We start from the raw sequence: 17,979 nt of genomic DNA, 5'->3' as shown, positions 1-17,979 counted from the left end.
GCATGGGTGGACCAGCTTCCGTCAGTTCTGTGGGGATTGAGGACCTCCCCGAATAGGTCGACTGGAAGAACCCCGTTCTTTCTGGTTTACGGAGCGGAAGCAGTCCTGCCGAGTGATCTACTTCACAATGCACCCCGAGTCGAGCTTTACACCAAAGATGAAGCAGAACAAGCCCGGCAAGACGCAGTCGACCTCCTGGAAGAAGAAAGAGAAATGTCTATGATCTGATCGACCATTTATCAGCAAGACTTTTGTCGGTTCCATGCCAGAAATGTGAAGAGTCGAGCCTTCCAAGAAGGAGATTTGGTCCTTCGAGTGGATCAACAGAAACCACACAAGCTCGCTCCTACTTGGGAAGGCCCCTTCATCGTCACCAAAGTCCTCCACAATGGAGCGTATCATCTTTACAATGTCGATTGCCAGATCGATGAGCCACGAGCCTGGAATGCGGAGCTACTCCGCCCCTTTTATACCTAAATTCTCACTCAGATGAGATGTAATAAGAAAAACTCCTGTAGTTTATTTATCAAAGACAAGAGCGTTATAATTTTCCCAGTGATTATTATTGTTTTTTGTTTGCGTAAGAAATCCCCCAGTGGGTGGCTTAGCTGCGAATCCGCTTCGCCTAAGTTTGTAAAAACAGTTTCCTACCGAGTGGCGAGCCAGCCTCCCACTCAGGGGGCTTAGCTGCGAATCCGTTTCGCCTAAGTTTGAAAAAAATCCTACCGAGTGGCAAGCCAGCCTCCCACTCGGGGGCTTAGCTGCGAATCTGTTTCGCCTAAGTTTGAAAAAATCCTACCGAGTAGAGAGAAATCCTCCCACTCGGGGGCTCAGCTGCAGTCCAGCACTCGCCTAAGTTCTCCCACTTAGAGACTTAGCTGCAGTCAGGCACTCGCCTAAGTTTGAAAAAATCCTACCGAGTGGAGAGCAATCCTCCCACTCGGGGGCTTAGCTGCAGTCCAGTACTCGCCTAAGTTCTCCCACATAGAGACTTAGCTGCAGTCAGGCACTCGCCTAAGTTTGAAAAAAAATCCTACTGAGTGGAGAGCAATCCTCCCACTCGGGGGGCTTAGCTGCAGTCCAGCACTCGGCTAAAGTTCTCCCACTTAGAGACTTAGCTGCAGTCAGGCACTCGCCTAAGTTTGAAAAAATCCCACCGAGTGGAGAGAAATCCTCCCACTCAGGGGTTTGGTTGCAGTCCAGCACTCGCCTAAGTTCTCCCACTTAGAGACTTAGCTGCAGTCAGGCACTCGCCTAAGTTTGAAAAAATCCTACCGAGTGGAGAGCAATTCTCCCACTCGGGGGCTTAGCTGCAGTCCAGTACTCGCCTAAGTTCTCCCACTCAGAGACTTAGCTGCACTCAGGCACTCGCCTAAGTTTGAAAAATCCTACCGAGTGGAGAGCAATCCTCCCACTCGGGGGCTTAGCTGCAGTCCAGTACTCACCTAAGTTCTCCCACCTAGAGACTTAGCTGCAGTCAGGCACTCGCCTAAGTTTGAAAAAACCCTACCGAGTAGAGAGCAATCCTCCCACTCGGGGGCTTAGCTGCAGTCCAGTACTCACCTAAGTTCTCCCACTTAGAGACTTAGCTGCAGTCAGGCACTCGCCTAAGTTTGAAAAAATCCTACCGAGTGGAGAGCAATCCTCCCACTCGGGGGCTTAGCTGCAGTCCAGTACTCGCCTAAGTTCTCCCACATAGAGACTTAGCTGCAGTCAGGCACTCGCCTAAGTTTGAAAAAAAATCCTACTGAGTGGAGAGCAATCCTCCCACTCGGGGGGCTTAGCTGCAGTCTAGCACTCGCCTAAAGTTCTCCCACTTAGAGACTTAGCTGCAGTCAGGCACTCGCCTAAGTTTGAAAAAATCCTACCGAGTGGAGAGCAATCCTCCCACTCAGGGGTTTGGTTGCAGTCCAGCACTCGCCTAAGTTCTCCCACTTAGAGACTTAGCTGCAGTCAGGCACTCGCCTAAGTTTGAAAAAATCCTACCGAGTGGAGAGCAATCCTCCCACTCGGGGGCTTAGCTGCAGTCCAGTACTCGCCTAAGTTCTCACACTTAGAGACTTAGCTGCAGTCAGGCACTCGCCTAAGTTTGAAAAATCCTACCGAGTGGAGAGCAATCCTCCCACTCGGGGGCTTAGCTGCAGTCCAGTACTCGCCTAAGTTCTCCCACCTAGAGACTTAGCTGCAGTCAGGCACTCGCCTAAGTTTGAAAAAACCCTACCGAGTGGAGAGCAATCCTCCCACTCGGGGGCTTAGCTGCAGTCCAGTACTCGCCTAAGTTCTCCCACTTAGAGATTAGCTGCAGTCAGGCACTCGCCTAAGTTTGAAACAATCCTACCGAGTGGAGAGCAATCCTCCCACTCGGGGGCTTAGCTGCAGTCCAGTACTCGCCTAAGTTCTCCCACTTAGAGACTTAGCTGCAGTCAGGCACTCGCCTAAGTTTAAAAAAAAATCCTACTGAGTGGAGAGCAATCCTCCCACTCGGGGGGCTTAGCTACAGTCCAGCACTCGCCTAAAGTTCTCCCACTTAGAGACTTAGCTGCAGTCAGGCACTCGCCTAAGTTTGAAAAAATCCTACCGAGTGGAGAGCAATCCTCCCACTCAGGGGCTTGGTTGCAGTCCAGCACTCGCCTAAGTTCTCCCACTTAGAGACTTAGCTGCAGTCAGGCACTCGCCTATGTTTGAAAAAACCCTACCGAGTGGAGAGCAATCCTCCCACTCGGGGGCTTAGCTGCACTCCAGTACTCGCCTAAGTTCTCCCAAACACATCTCAATCCTCAAGGACGACGAGGGGCAGGTCGACTGCCACCTTCTCCTAGAGAGCTTCGCCACAAATGCAATGCGCGATTCATCCCGCTCTACAGTAACGAAGTACGGGTCGACTGCCCCCACCCTTCTCCTGGAGAGCTTCACCACAAATACAATGTGCGCTCCGTCCCACTCTGCAGTAACAGGGTGTGGGTCGACCGCCGCCCGCCCCTGGGGAGCTTCGCCACAAATACAAGGCATGGGTCGACTACTTCCCCCTCCTTCGGAGCTGTGCTGCGAATACAGAAAGTTGTCTCGAATAAAGGTTGGGTTCACTCAGCAGGAGATTCATAAAGATATTCAATGGTAAACCAAGTTCAGATAAAATCCTAAAGGTTCTGGATCATGGATCGAGGTACTCGGGCATGCGACCCGAAAAAGTTTAACGGTTACAAAAATCACTCGGCATTCCGAGGCAAATTTAAGGTGGGACATAAGAGTTTGTTCACTCCGCGGGAGGAGGGCTGGCAGGCTCGACGAACTCATCCAGGTCGACGCCGTCGGCTATCCGAGTGGCTGCAGCGATGAAAGTCTCCATAAAGGTTCGGAAGTCATGCTTCTGGGTGTTGGTAACCTTGATTGCTGCCAGCTTGTCTTGTCGCACCTCCTTGCAGTGGACACGAACCAAAGACAGAGCCACATCAGCGCCGCACCGAGCAGAAGACTTCTTCCACTCCTGCACTCGGTCAGGGATTCCGTTAAGACGAGTCATCAGAGACTCGAGATCATTTTGGAGCGTAGCCTCTGGCCAAAGTGCCGGGTCGATCCGTGACATGGCGACCTTCAGTCGAGCCAAGTAGTCCACGGCACCGTCAATGCGAGATTCCAGTCGGAGCAAATTCATGGCAGCTTCATCTTTCACGGGAGAGTTGATTGGATCCAAACCTGGTTCGATCCGCCCAGTCTCCTCTTCAAAGTTCTGGCAAAACTCTGCATTCACGATCCAAGGATAAGTCAATTTTCATACACTGAATTGACACAAAAAAATCAGTTGGAACTAAATGTGCACCTTCAAGCTTGATATACAACTTCTTGGCAAGGCTCCTCAAGTAGCTCTCCAGATCGTCCCTCCTGCGAGCAATGCCTTCCATCTTTTCGTTCAGGTTGAGGTTATCCTTCTTCCAGTGTGTACACTCCCTGTTGGATTCATTCAGAGCGGTCTTCAGCCTGGTATTCTCTTCTTCTAACTGGCCGACCGAAGCCAGCTTTTGTTCGGCCAGAGCGGTCTTGTCGTCAGCCTCCTTACGGGCAGCAGCCAAGTCCTGATCCTTTTTCGCTAGAGCTTCTCTCAGTTTTTCTGCAAAGAAATGATGATTGATTCGGAAATAGCAGAAGGGTACTCAAGCCTAAAACTAACCAGTCGACAAAATAGTCTTACCTGCGGCGCCGTCCCTGGCCTTTTGCAGCTCTGTCCTGGCCAGCTCCAGATCAAGGTTCAGTTGAATCTGCTGCTTCTCCAAGTCAGCAAAGCGAGCTCCAAGATCGCAAGATTTCTGAAGTCAAAGGGGAGAAGTTATTTTACAGCGAAAAACAACAAAGGCAATAAATACTAAGACTACGGTCAACTGCCAGCAGTCCACCATAGCCTCGGGGACTACACCCAGTGGGTGCATTTAGCGTGCCCCCACCGGTTCTGACCCCACTCGACCGGCCCGCCGAAGTCGAGTCCAAAAAAAAGAGAAAAAGAACTCAGACTACAGTCGACTGCCAGCAGTCCACCGTAGTCTCGGGGACTACACCCAGTGGGTGCACTCAGTGTGCCCCCACCGGTTCTGATCCCACTCGACCAGATCGAGTGGAAGAGACAAACTATACATTCGACAAAATACTAAGACTACAGTCGACTGCCAGCAGTCCATCGTAGTCTCGGGGACTACACCCAGTGGGTGCACTCAGCGTGCCCCCACTAGTCCAAGAATTCAATCGACGCACCCAGTGGGTGTGCAGATGCAAAGATTTTCAGAAAGACTCTTCAGGTAGCATATCCTAACAGAACAAGCGGCAACCAACTAACCTGAACGTTGCTCTGGAGGGCCGAGTTGGCATCATAGGCGGCTTGGCTGGCGTCCCTCACCGCCTTCATCTTCTCCATCATAATGCTCGCTTGACGAATGGCTTCCCTAGCAGCATTCACCTCATCCTCCGGGACACGATGGGTCGCAAAAATTGAAGGCGGGTCGACAGGGGCCTGAGCAGTTGATGAAGAAGGAAAAGCACTCGACAGCGGCTCAGCGAAGGTAACAGGACCCCGATTGACATCGCCAGTGTCCTGAACAACTGGTTCCGCCCTCGGCGTCGTCTGTAGTGCCCCTCTTGTAGGAGCTCGCCTGTTCTTCCTCGTCAAAGGCCCCTCGGGCTCTCCTTCATCATCAGGGAGGTCAATAATGTTGGGAGCTGTGCAAGGTTCAAATTGCCAAATGCACGTCACCCAGTGATGCACGATACAGTTGAATCGACCAAAAAAAGATAGTATGGCAGAAATCATACCCGGATTAGAAGTGATCGCATCCTCCATCGCCTCATCATCATCCCTGTAAGCTGAGGTTCCGGAAGTGGCAGCGCTAACAATTCCAAAGTTCTTCCAGTTAAAACAAGAAAAACAAACAGCGCGGAGCGTCGAGTGAATACAAGGAGAGACACTCACGCGGAGGCGACAGGGATATCGATCTTGATCTTTGGCAGCGCCTTCCGAGTCTTCGGCTCTGCAACTTTGGGGTGCTTTGGCGCCTTCCCAGTCTGGGTTGGTGAAGAGATCCGAGGGCGCTTCGAAGACTGACCAGCCGGAGTAGTTGCCTTGTCGCGAGCACTCGGCCGTTCTTGGTCAAGCTTGGATCGCCTCTCCCTGCGAGGAGGCGACTCGACTTCTTCTCCAGCGCTTGAGTCGTCGCTCCCTCTGTCCCCTTCACCATCGGAAGCCCCCTCGCCGCTTTCGCCGCCACTCGCCTCGCCTTCCAGAGCTTGCTCTTGCTCCCCGTTGGGCATGGAATACATTTCAATAATGGCCTGAAAGAAAGCAGGGAGAACAAAGTCAGTCGACGCAATACAGATGGCTGCGCGAGTGAACTCAGATTACAAGCAAAAACTCAGAATCAGACCTGCTCGGGTGCGTGGGACTGGTCGAATGGAGGGAGTCTCCTGGCTCCCCTGGGATTGTCCTTATTCCCGGTAATGCCAGACAGCCACTTCTCCAGCGTGTCGTCGTCGACCTCCTCCGGGTGGATCCGAGTGGAGTCTTCAAGACCCGAATACATCCACATCGGATGGTCTCGGGCTTGGAGAGGCTGGATGCGCCGCTGAAGGAAGACCTCCAAGAGATCCATACTAGTGACCCCATCGCGAATAAGCTGGACCACTCGGTCGACCAGCACCTGCACGTGCTCCTTCTCCTCCGGGAGCACCTTCAAAGGGGAGGGTTTTTCCACTCGTTCCATGGTAAAAGGAGGGAGGCCAGTCGATTGCCCTGGCGTCGACTGGTCTTTGCAGTAGAACCAAGTCGACTACCATCCGCGAACTGAATCGGGGAGAATCATGGCCGGAAAGGAGCTTTTTCCCCTCGTCTGGATGCCAAGACCCCACACATCTGGATCACTTGGGTCCTCTCGTCACTCGGATTAGCCCTTTTCACTGTCTGGGAGCGACAAGTGAAGATATGCTTGAAAAGACCCCAGTGAGGTCGACAACCCAAGAAGTTCTCACACAAGGAAATGAACGCGGCAAGATAAACGATTGAGTTGGGGGTAAAATGGTGGAGTTGAGCCCCAAAGAAGTTCAGAAACCCTCGGAAGAAAGGATGAGGAGGCAAGGAAAACCCACGGTCGACGTGGGTGGCAAGAAGAACGCGCTCACCCTCCCGAGGTTGCGGCTCGGATTCCTTCCCCGGAAGCCGCGTCGCGTCGTAGGAGATCAGCCCCCGTTCGGCCAAGTCGTCGAGGTCGTCTTGGAAGATCCTCGAGTGGATCCAGTTGCCCTGGATCCAGCCCTTCGGCAGGCCAGACTGCGAGGAATATCCGCCCCAGCTGGTCGCCTTCCCCTTTGACTTCGCCGTCGCCTTCTTGGCCCGCTCCAGAGCCGCTGTCTTCTCCGTCCCCATTGTCGCTAGCGAGGCGCGTGCGGTGCGGTGGTGTTAGGGCGAGAGCGAGCGCGGCGGAGGGACGTGAGGGAGAGAAGAGGTAATGGGATGCACTACTCGGAGGACTCCGGTCCAGGCGCTTTATATCAAGCCGCTCCCGAGTGGCTGACGGGTAGGCCCAGGCGGCCCTGTCAAATCCCGCAACGACCGCACGAGCGATATGTGGCGAAAAAGGTGGCACGGGGATCGAGGCGGCTCCGCTCTATCTCGTCCGATTACTGCGGCCTCCCCCGTCCCGCGCGCTTCCCAAAATTCGGATCCCACTAAATCCGTGGGCAGCGAATAACTTCTCAGACCAAGGATCTCCTCCACACCATCACTCGGAGCCTTACAAGTAAAGAAACCCACTCAACGAGGAACTAAGAATGGATCAAGGCGACTGGAAAGGAAGTTGCTGCCATCTCTCAGGCCCGTTGATCTGAAACTAGATATACTCACGACATGAAAAACGAGTCGGAGAAGCTCTCGAATCCTTCCCCACTCAAACCTCGAGCCATTCGGGGGCTAATGATGAAGCTATGTACCTAGGGTAGGGTCATGGACCTGTCCTACCTACCCTACCCGAGGACATCTCTAGAAGAAATCACCTTTCAATCGACTTGAAGGTGTTCCACTCGACAGACTCGAAGACACTCGACCAAGAAGCAATCATTCGACCAAGATCCAACCACTCGATGGCCAGGAGACCTAAAGTCACTCCGCACGTTAACGTTCGGTCATTAAATAGCTTTTTATGGTCATCATAGCACTTTGTTACTAGCGTTACCAGTAACGCCTCACCTTAATGAACATTGAACCCTTGGTAACGTGGGCTGGCCGGGGGCCTGGCGCACTCTATATAAGCCACCCCCCTCCGAGACAAGGGTTCGCACCTCTATAACTCATACACGCATAATCCAGTCAACCGCCTCCAGGCTCCGAGACGTAGGGCTATTACTTCCTCCGAGAAGGGCCTGAACTCGTAAACCTTGCGTGCTTACAACTTCTCCACAGCTAAGATCCTGCCTCTCCATACGTACCCCCCTACATCACTGTCAGGCTTAGAACCACGACACTAGGGCTGGCGCCCCCCCCAAGGGGCCTATATAAAGGAAGGGGGAGGGAGGGCAGCTGCACCTCAAGTCTTGGCGCCTCCCTCTCCCCTGCTACACCTCTCCCTCTCGCAGAAGCTCGGCGAAGCCCTGCTGCGATCACTGCTGCATCCACCACCACGCCGTTGTGCTGCTGGATCTTCATCAACCTCTCCTTCCCCCTTGCTGGATCAAGAAGGAGGAGACGTCATCCGCTCCGTACGTCTGTTGAACGCGGAGGTGCCGTCTGTTTGGCACTTGGTCATCGGTGATTTGGATCACGGCGAGTACGACTCCATCATCCCCGTTCTCTTGAACGCTTCCGCTCGTGATCTACAAGGGTATGTAGATGCACTCCTCTCTCCCTCGTTGCTAGATGACTCCATAGATTGATCTTGGTGATGCGTAGAAAATTTTAAAATTCTACTACGTTCCCCAGCAGTGGCATCATGAGCTAGGTCTATGCGTAGTTACTATGCACGAGTAGAACACAAAGTAGTTGTGGGCGTCGAAATTGTCAATTTGCTTGCCGTTACTAGTCTTATCTTGATTCAGCGGCATCGTGGGATGAAGCGGCCCGGACCAACCTTACACGTACGCTTACGTGAGACCGGTTCCACCGACTGACATGCACTAGTTGCATAAGGTGCCTGGTGGGTGTCTGTCTCTCCCACTTTAGTCGGATCGGATTCGATGAACAGGGTCCTTATGAAGGGTAAATAGAAATTGGCAATTCACGTTGTGGTTTTGCCGTAGGTAAGAAACGTTCTTGCTAGAAACCTATAGCAGCCACGTAGAAACTTGCAACAACAATTAGAGGACGTCTAACTTGTTTTTGCAGCAAGTGTTTTGTGATGTGATATGGCCAAAGGTTGTGATGAATGATGAATGATATATGTGATGTATGAGATTGATCATGTTCTTGTAATAGGAATCACGACTTGCATGTCGATGAGTATGACAACCGGCAGGAGCCATAGGAGTTGTCTTTATTTATTTATGACCTGCGTGTCAACATAAACGTCATGTAATTAATTTACTTTATTGCTAAAGCGTTAGCCATAGTAGTAGAAGTAATCTACGACGAGACAACTTCAAGAAGACACGATGATGGAGATCATGGTGTCATGCTGGTGACAACGATGATCATGGAGCCCCGAAGATGGAGATCAAAGGAGCAAATGATATTGGTCATATCATGTCACTATTTGATTGCATGTGATGTTTATGATGTTTTACATCTTATTTGCTTAGAACAACGGTAGCTTAAATAAGATGATCCCTCGTAATAATTTCAAGAAAGTGTTCCCCATAACTGTGCACTGTTGCGAAGGTTCGTTGTTTCGAAGCACCACGTGATGATCGGGTGTGATAGATTCTAACGTTCGAATACAACGGGTGTAAGACATATTTACACACGCAATACACTTAGGTTGACTTGATGAGCTTAGCATGTACAGACATGGCCTCGGAACACAGAAGACCGAAAGTTCGAGCATGAGTCGTATAGAAGATACGATCAACATGAAGATGTTCACCGATGTTGACTAGTCCATCTCACGTGATGATCGGACATGGCCTAGTTAACTCGGATCATGTTATACTTAGATGATTGGAGGGATGTCTATCTGAGTGGGAGTTCATTGAATAGTTTGATTAAATGAACTTAATTATTATGAACTTAGTCTAAAATCTTTACAATATGGCTTGTAGATCAAATGGCCAATGTTGTCCTCAACTTCAACGCGTTCGAAGAGAAAACCAAGCTGAAAGACGATGGCAGCAACTATACGGACTGGGTCCGGAACCTGAGGATCATCCTCATAGCTGCCAAGAAAGATTATGTCCTAGAAGCACCGCTAGGTGACGCACCCGTCCCACAGAACCAAGACGTTATGAACGCTTGACAGACACGTGCTGATGATTACTCCCTCGTTCAGTGCGGCATGCTTTACAACTTAGAACCGGGGCTTCAAAAGTGTTTTGAGAGACACGGAGCATATGAGATGTTCGAAGAGCTGAAAATGGTTTTTCAAGCTCATGCCCGGGTCGAGAGATATGAAGTCTCCTACAAGTTCTTCAGCTGTAAGATGGAGGAAAATAGTTCTGTCAGTGAGCACATACTCAAGCTCATAACCGCTTGACTCAGCTGGGAGTTAATCTCCCAGATGACGCGGTCATTGACAGAATCCTTCAGTCGCTTCCACCGAGCTACAAGAGCTTTGTGATGAACTTCAATATGCAGGGGATGGAAAAGACCATTCCTAAAGTATTTGCAATGCTGAAATCAGCAGAGGTAGAAGTCAAAAAGGAACATCAAGTGTTGATGGTGAATAAAACCACTAAGTTCAAGAAAGGCAAGGGTAAGAAGAACTTCAAGAAGGATGGCAAGGGAGTTGCCGCGCCCGGTAAGCAAGCTGCCGGGAAGAAGACAAAGAATGGACCCAAGCCTGAGACTGAGTGCTTTTATTGCAAGGGAAGTGGTCACTGGAAGCGGAACTGCCCCAAATACTTAGCGGACAAGAAGGCCGGCATCACGAAAGGTATATGTGATATACATGTAATTGATGTGTACCTTACCAGTACTTGTAGTAGCTCCTGGGTATTTGATACCGGTGCGGTTGCTCACATTTGTAACTCAAAGCAGGAGCTGCGGAATAAGCGGAGACTAGCGAAGGACGAGGTGACGATGCGCGTCGGGAATGGTTCCAAGGTCGATGTGATCGCCGTCGGCACGCTACCTCTACATTTACCTACGGGATTAGTTTTAAACCTCAATAATTGTTATTTAGTACCAGCTTTGAGCATGAACATTGTATCAGGATCTCGTTTAATACGAGATGGCTACTCATTTAAATCCGAGAATAATGGTTGTTCTATTTATATGAGAGATATGTTTTATGGTCATGCTCCGATGGTGAATGGTTTATTCCTAATGAATCTCGAGCGTAATGCTGCACATATTCATAGTGTGAATACCAAAAGATGTAAGGTTGATAATGATAGTCCCACATACTTGTGGCACTGCCGCCTTGGTCACATAGGTGTCAAATGCATGAAGAAGCTCCATGCAGATGGACTTTTAGAGTCTCTTGATTACGAATCATTTGACACGTGCGAACCATGCCTCATGGGTAAGATGACCAAGACTCCGTTCTCAGGAACAATGGAGCGAGCAACCAACTTATTGGAAATCATTCATACTGATGTGTGCGGTCCAATGAGTGTTGAGGCTCGCGGTGGCTATCGTTATGTTCTCACTCTCACTGATGACTTGAGTAGATATGGGTATGTCTACTTAATGAAACACAAGTCTGAGACCTTTGAAAAGTTCAAGGAATTTCAGAGTGAGGTTGAGAATCAACGTGACAGGAAAATCAAGTTCTTGCGATCAGATCGTGGGGGAGAATACTTGAGTCACGAATTTGGGACACACTTAGGAAAATGTGGAATAGTTTCACAACTAACGCCGCCTGGAACACCTCAGCGTAATGGTGTGTCCGAACGTCGTAATCGCACTCTATTAGATATGGTGCGATCTACGATGTCTCTTACCGATTTACCTCTATCATTTTGGGGCTATGCTTTAGAGACTGCCGCATTCACTTTAAATAGAGCTCCGTCAAAATCCGTTGAGACGACACCGTATGAATTATGGTTTGGGAAGAAACCTAAGCTATCGTTTCTAAAAGTTTGGGGATGCGATGCTTATGTGAAGAAACTTCAACCTGAAAAGCTCGAACCCAAATCGGAAAAATGCGTCTTCATAGGATACCCTAAAGAAACTATTGGGTATACCTTCTACCTCAGATCCGAGGGCAAGATCTTTGTTGCCAAGAATGGGTCCTTTCTAGAGAAAGAGTTTCTCTCGAAAGAAATAAGTGGGAGGAAGGTAGAACTTGATGAAGTATTACCTCTTGAACCGGTAAGTGGCGCAGCTCAAGAAAATGTTCCTGAGGTGCCTGCACCGACTAGAGAGGAAGTTGACGATGATGATCATGAAACTTCAGATCAAGTTGCTACTGAACTTCGTAGGTCCACAAGGACACGTTCCGCACCAGAGTGGTACGGTAACCCTGTCTTGGAAATCATGTTGTTAGACAACGGTGAACCTTCGAACTATGAAGAAGCGATGGCGGGCTCGGATTCCGACAAATGGCTGGAAGCCATGAAATCCGAGATAGGATCCATGTATGAAAACGAAGTATGGACTTTGACTGACTTGCCCGATGATCGGTGAGCCATAGAAAATAAATGGATCTTTAAGAAGAAGACAGACGCGGATGGTAATGTGACCATCTATAAAGCTCGGCTTGTCGCTAAGGGTTATCGACAAGTTCAAGGGGTTGACTACGATGAGACTTTCTCACCTGTAGTGAAGCTGAAGTCCGTCCGAATCATGTTAGCAATTGCTACATTCTATGATTATGAGATATGGCAAATGGACGTCAAAACGGCATTCCTTAATGGTTTCCTTAAGGAAGAATTGTATATGATGCAGCCTGAAGGTTTTGTCGATCCTAAGAATGCTGACAAGGTGTGCAAGCTCCAACACTCGATTTATGGGCTGGTGCAAGCATCTCGGAGTTGGAACATTCGTTTTGATGAGATGATCAAAGCGTTTGGGTTTATGCAAACTTAGGGAGAAGCCTGCATTTACAAGAAAGTGAGTGGGAGCTCTGTAGCATTTCTCATATTGTATGTGGATGACATACTGTTGATGGGAAATGATATAGAATTGTTGGAAAGCATAAAGGCCTACTTGAACAAGTGTTTTTCAATGAAGGACCTTGGAGAAGCTGCTTATATATTAGGCATCAAGATCTATAGAGATAGATCGAGACGCCTCATTGGTCTTTCACAGAGTACGTACCTTGACAAGATATTGAAGAAGTTCAAAATGGATCAGTCAAAGAAGGGGTTCTTTCCTGTATTGCAAGGTACGAGATTGAGCATGCCTCAATGCTCGACCACGGCAGAAGATAGAGAAAAGATGAGTGTCGTCCCCTATGCCTCGGCCATAGGGTCTATCATGTATGCTATGTTGTGTACTAGACCTGATGTAAACCTTGCCGTAAGTTTGGTAGGAAGGTACCAAAGTAATCCCGACATGGAACACTGGACAGCGGTCAAGAATATCCTGAAGTACCTGAAAAGGACTAAGGAAATGTTTCTCGTTTATGGAGGTGATGAAGAGCTCGTCGTAAAGGGTTACATCGATGCTAGCTTCGACACAGATCTGGATGACTCTAAGTCACAAACTGGATACGTGTATATTTTGAATGGTGGGGCAGTAAGCTGCTGCAGTTGCAAGCAAAGCGTTGTGGCGGGATCTACATGTGAAGCGGAGTACATGGCAGCCTCGGAGGCAGCACACGAAGCAGTCTGGGTGAAGGAGTTCATTACCGACCTAGGAGTCATACCCAATGTGTCGGGCCCGATGACTCTTTTCTGTGACAACACTGGAGCTATTGCCCTTGCCAAGGAGCCTAGGTTTCACAGGAAGACCAGGCATATCAAGCGTCGCTTCAACTCCATTCGTGAAAGTGTTCAAAATGGAAACATAGAAATTTGTAAAGTACGTACGGACCTGAATGTAGCAGATCCGTTGACTAAACCTCTCCCTAGAGCAAAACATGATCAACACCAGAATTCCATGGGTGTTCGATTCATCACAATGTAACTAGAATATTGACTCTAGTGCAAGTGGGAGACTGTTGGAAATATACCCTAGAGGCAATAATAAAATGGTTATTATTATATTTCTTTGTTCATGATAATTGTCTATTGTTCATGCTATAGTTGTGTTATCCGGAAATCGTAATACATGTGTGAATACATAGACCATAATGTGTCCCTAGTGAGCCTCTAGTTGACTAGCTCGTTGATCAACAAATAGTCATGGTTTCCTGGCTATGGACATGAGGATGTCATTGATAACGGGATCACATCATTAGGAGAATGATGTGATGGACAAGACCCAATCCTAAGCTTAGCTCAAAGATCGTGTAGTTCGTTTGCTGTAGCTTTTCTGAATGTCAAGTATCATTTCCTTAGACCATGAGATTGTGCAACTCCCGGATACCGTAGGAGTGCTTTGGGTGTGCCAACGTCACAACGTAACTGGGTGACTATAAAGGTACATTACAGGTGTCTCCGAAAGTGTCTGTTGTGTTGGCACGAATCGAGACTGGGATTTGTCACTCCGTGTGACGGAGAGGTATCTCTGGGCCCACTCGGTAATGCATCATCATAATGAGCTCAATGTGATCAAGTGGTTGATCATGGGATCATGCATTACGGTACGAGTAAAGTGACTTGCCGATAACGAGACTGAACAAGGTATTGGGATACCGACGATCGAGTCTCGGGCAAGTAACGTACCGATTGACAAAGGGAATTGAATACGGGATTGATTAAGTCCTCGACATCGTGGTTCATCCGATGAGATCATCGAGGAGCATGTGGGAGCCAACATGGGTATCCAGATCCCGCTGTTGGTTATTGACCGGAGAGGCGTCTCGGTCATGTCTGCATGTCTCCCGAACCCGTAGGGTCTACACACTTAAGGTTCGGTGACGCTAGGGTTGTATAGATATGAGTATGCAGTAATCCGAAAGTTGTTCGGAGTCCCGGATGAGATCCTGGACGTCACGAGGAGTTCCGGAATGGTCCGGAGGTGAAGAATTATATACAGGAAGTGCAGTTTCGGCCATCGGGAAAGATTCGGGGTCACCGGTATTGTATTGGGACCATCGGATGGGTCCCGAGGGTCCACCGGGTGGGGCCATCCATCCCGGAGGGCCCCATGGGCTGAAGTGGGGAGGGGAACCAGCCCATAGTGGGCTGGTGCGCCCCCCCCCTTGGGCCCCCCTGTGCCTAGGGTTGGAAACCCTAGGGTGGGGGGCGCCTCCACTTGCCTTGGGGGGTAAGCCTCCCCCTTGGCCGCCGCCCCCCAAGGAGATCCCATATCCTAGGGCCGGCGCCCCCAGGGGGCCTATATAAAGGAAGGGGGAGGGAGGGCAGCTGCACCTCATGTCTTGGCGCCTCCCTCTCCCCTGCTACACCTCTCCCTCTCGCAGAAGCTCGGCGAAGCCCTGCTGCGATCACTACTGCATCCACCACCACGCCGTCGTGCTGCTGGATCTTCATCAACCTCTCCTTCCCCCTTGCTGGATCAAGAAGGAGGAGACGTCATCCGCTCCGTACGTGTGTTGAACGCAGAGGTGCCGTCCGTTCGCCACTTGGTCATCGGTGATCTGGATCACGGCGAGTACGACTCCATCATCCCCGTTCTCTTGAACGCTTTCGCTCGTGATCTACAAGGGTATGTAGATGCACTCCTCTCTCCCTCGTTGCTAGATGACTCCATAGATTGATCTTGGTGATGCGTAGAAAATTTTAAAATTCTGCCACGTTCCCCAACATCCTTCACATAGAAAACCTGTGCCACATCATTGGCTAAGACGAACGGTTCGTCAGTGTACCCAAGATTGTTCAGATCCATTGTTGTCATTTCATACTGTGGGTCTACATGTACCCCACCTCCTGACAGATTGACCCATTGGCACTTAAATAAAGGGACCTTAAAATCATGTCCGTAGTCAAGTTCTCATATGTCCACTATGTAACCATAATATGTGTCATTTCCCCTATTGGTTGCTGCATCAAAGCGGACACCGCTGTTTTGGTTGGTGCTCTTTTGATCTTGGGAGATCATGTAAAATGTATTCCCATTTATCTCGTATCCTTTGCAAGTCAATATAGTTGAAGATGTTCCCCTAGACAACGAGTACATCTCATCACAAACAGTGTTGCCACCTCTGAGACGTGTTTCCAACCAACTACCGGAAGTCCTGATGTGTTCACATGTAATCCAGTCGTCACACTGCTCCGGGTGTTTGGAGCGCAGACTGTTCTTGTGTTCATCGACATACGGGGTCACCAAGGTAGAGTTCTGTAGAACTGTGTAGTGTGCTTGAGACCAAGAATGCCCGTCTTTGCATATTATTGAGTCCCCTCCAAGCGTGCCTTTTCCAGTCAGTCTCCCCTCATGCCGTGATATAGGGAGACCTATCTTCTTAAGGCCAGGAATGAAGTCAACACAAAACCCAATGACATCCTCTGTTTGATGGCCCATGGAGATGCTTCCTTCTGGCCTAGCGCGGTTACGGACATATTTCTTTAGGGCTCCCATCAATCTCTCAAAGGGGAACATATTGTGTAGAAATACGGGGCCCAGAATGGCAATCTCGTCGACTAGATGAACTAAGACGTGCGTCGTGATATTGAAGAAGGATGGTGGGAACACCAGCTCAAAACCGACAAGACATTGCGCCACATCACTCCTTAGCCTTGGTATGATTTCTGGATCGATCACCTTCTGAGAGATTGCATTGAGGACATTTTCTGGTAGAAGCCCCCTCAATGCAACCGAATGGTTCAAATGTAGCAAACAACATGTAAAAGCTCAACTAGGAAGTACTATGAAAATCAAAGATTCATTCTTTTCTTGAAAGTTAAAACTAATGATCTTTTACGTAAAAGAAACAATTTATGATTCGAGGTGAAATTTACATTTTCTATACGATCAAGGGGATAAATGAAGGAAATATGCCCTAGAGGCAATAATAAAGTTATTATTTATTTCCTTATATCATGATAAATGTTTATTATTCATGCTAGAATTGTATTAACCGGAAACATAATACATGTGTGAATACATAGACAAACAGAGTGTCACTAGTATGCCTCTACTAGACTAGCTCGTTAATCAAAGATGGTTATGTTTCCTAACCATAGACAAAGGAGTTGTTATTTGATTAACGAGGTCACATCATTAGTTGAATGATCTGATTGACATGACCCATTCCATTAGCTTAGCACCCGATCGTTTAGTATGTTGCTAATGCTTTTCTTCATGACTTATACATGTTCCTATGACTATGAGATTATGCAACTCCCATTTACCGGAGGAACACTTTGGGTGCTACCAAACGTCACAACATAACTGGGTGATTATAAAGGAGCATTACAGGTGTCTCCAAAGGTAGATGTTGGGTTGGCGTATTTCGAGATTAGGATTTGTCACTCCGATTGTCAGAGAGGTATCTCTGGGCCCTCTCGGTAATGCACATCACATAAGCCTTGCAAGCATTGCAACTAATGAGTTAGTTGCGAGATGTTGTATTACAGAACGAGTAAAGAGACTTGCCGGTAACGAGATTGAACTAGGTATTGGATACCGACAATCGAATCTCGGGCAAGTAACATACCGATGACAAAGGGAACAACGTATGTTGTTATGCGGTCTGACCGATAAAAGATCTTCGTAGAATATGTAGGAGCCAATATGGGCATCCAGGTCCCGCTATTGGTTATTGACCGGAGACGTGTCTCGGTCATATCTACATCGTTCTCGAACCCGTAGGGTCCGCACGCTTAAGGTTACGATGACAGTTATATTATGAGTTTATGCATTTTGATGTACCGAAGGTTGTTCGGAGTCCCGGATGTGATCACGGACATGACGAGGAGTCTCGAAATGGTCGAGACATAAAGATTGATATATTGGAAGCCTATGTTTGGATATCGGAAGTGTTCCGGGTGAAATCGGGATTTTACCGGATTACCGGGAGGTTACCGGAACCCCCCGGGAGCTATATGGGCCATAGTGGGCCTTAGTGGAAAAGAGAAGGAGCTGCCCTAGATGGGCTGCGCGCCTCCCCCTTCCCCTAGTCCTATTAGGACTAGGAGAGGTGGCCGGCCCCCTCCTCCTCTTTTCCCCCTCCGCGAATCCTATTCCAACTAGGATTGGGGGGGGGGAATCCTACTCCCAGAGGGAGTAGGACTCTCCTGGCGCGCCAAGCTTGGCCGGCCAGCCTCCCCCCTCTACTCCTTTATATACTGAGGTAGAGGCACCCCAGAAACACACAAGTTGATCCACGTGATCTATTCCTTAGCCGTGTGCGG

Source organism: Triticum urartu, chromosome 2A (assembly GCF_056163025.1).
Source record: "Triticum urartu cultivar PI428250 chromosome 2A, HENAU_Tu73, whole genome shotgun sequence".
Taxonomy (NCBI): Eukaryota; Viridiplantae; Streptophyta; class Magnoliopsida; order Poales; family Poaceae; genus Triticum; species Triticum urartu.
This window is presented reverse-complemented; position numbering follows the sequence as displayed.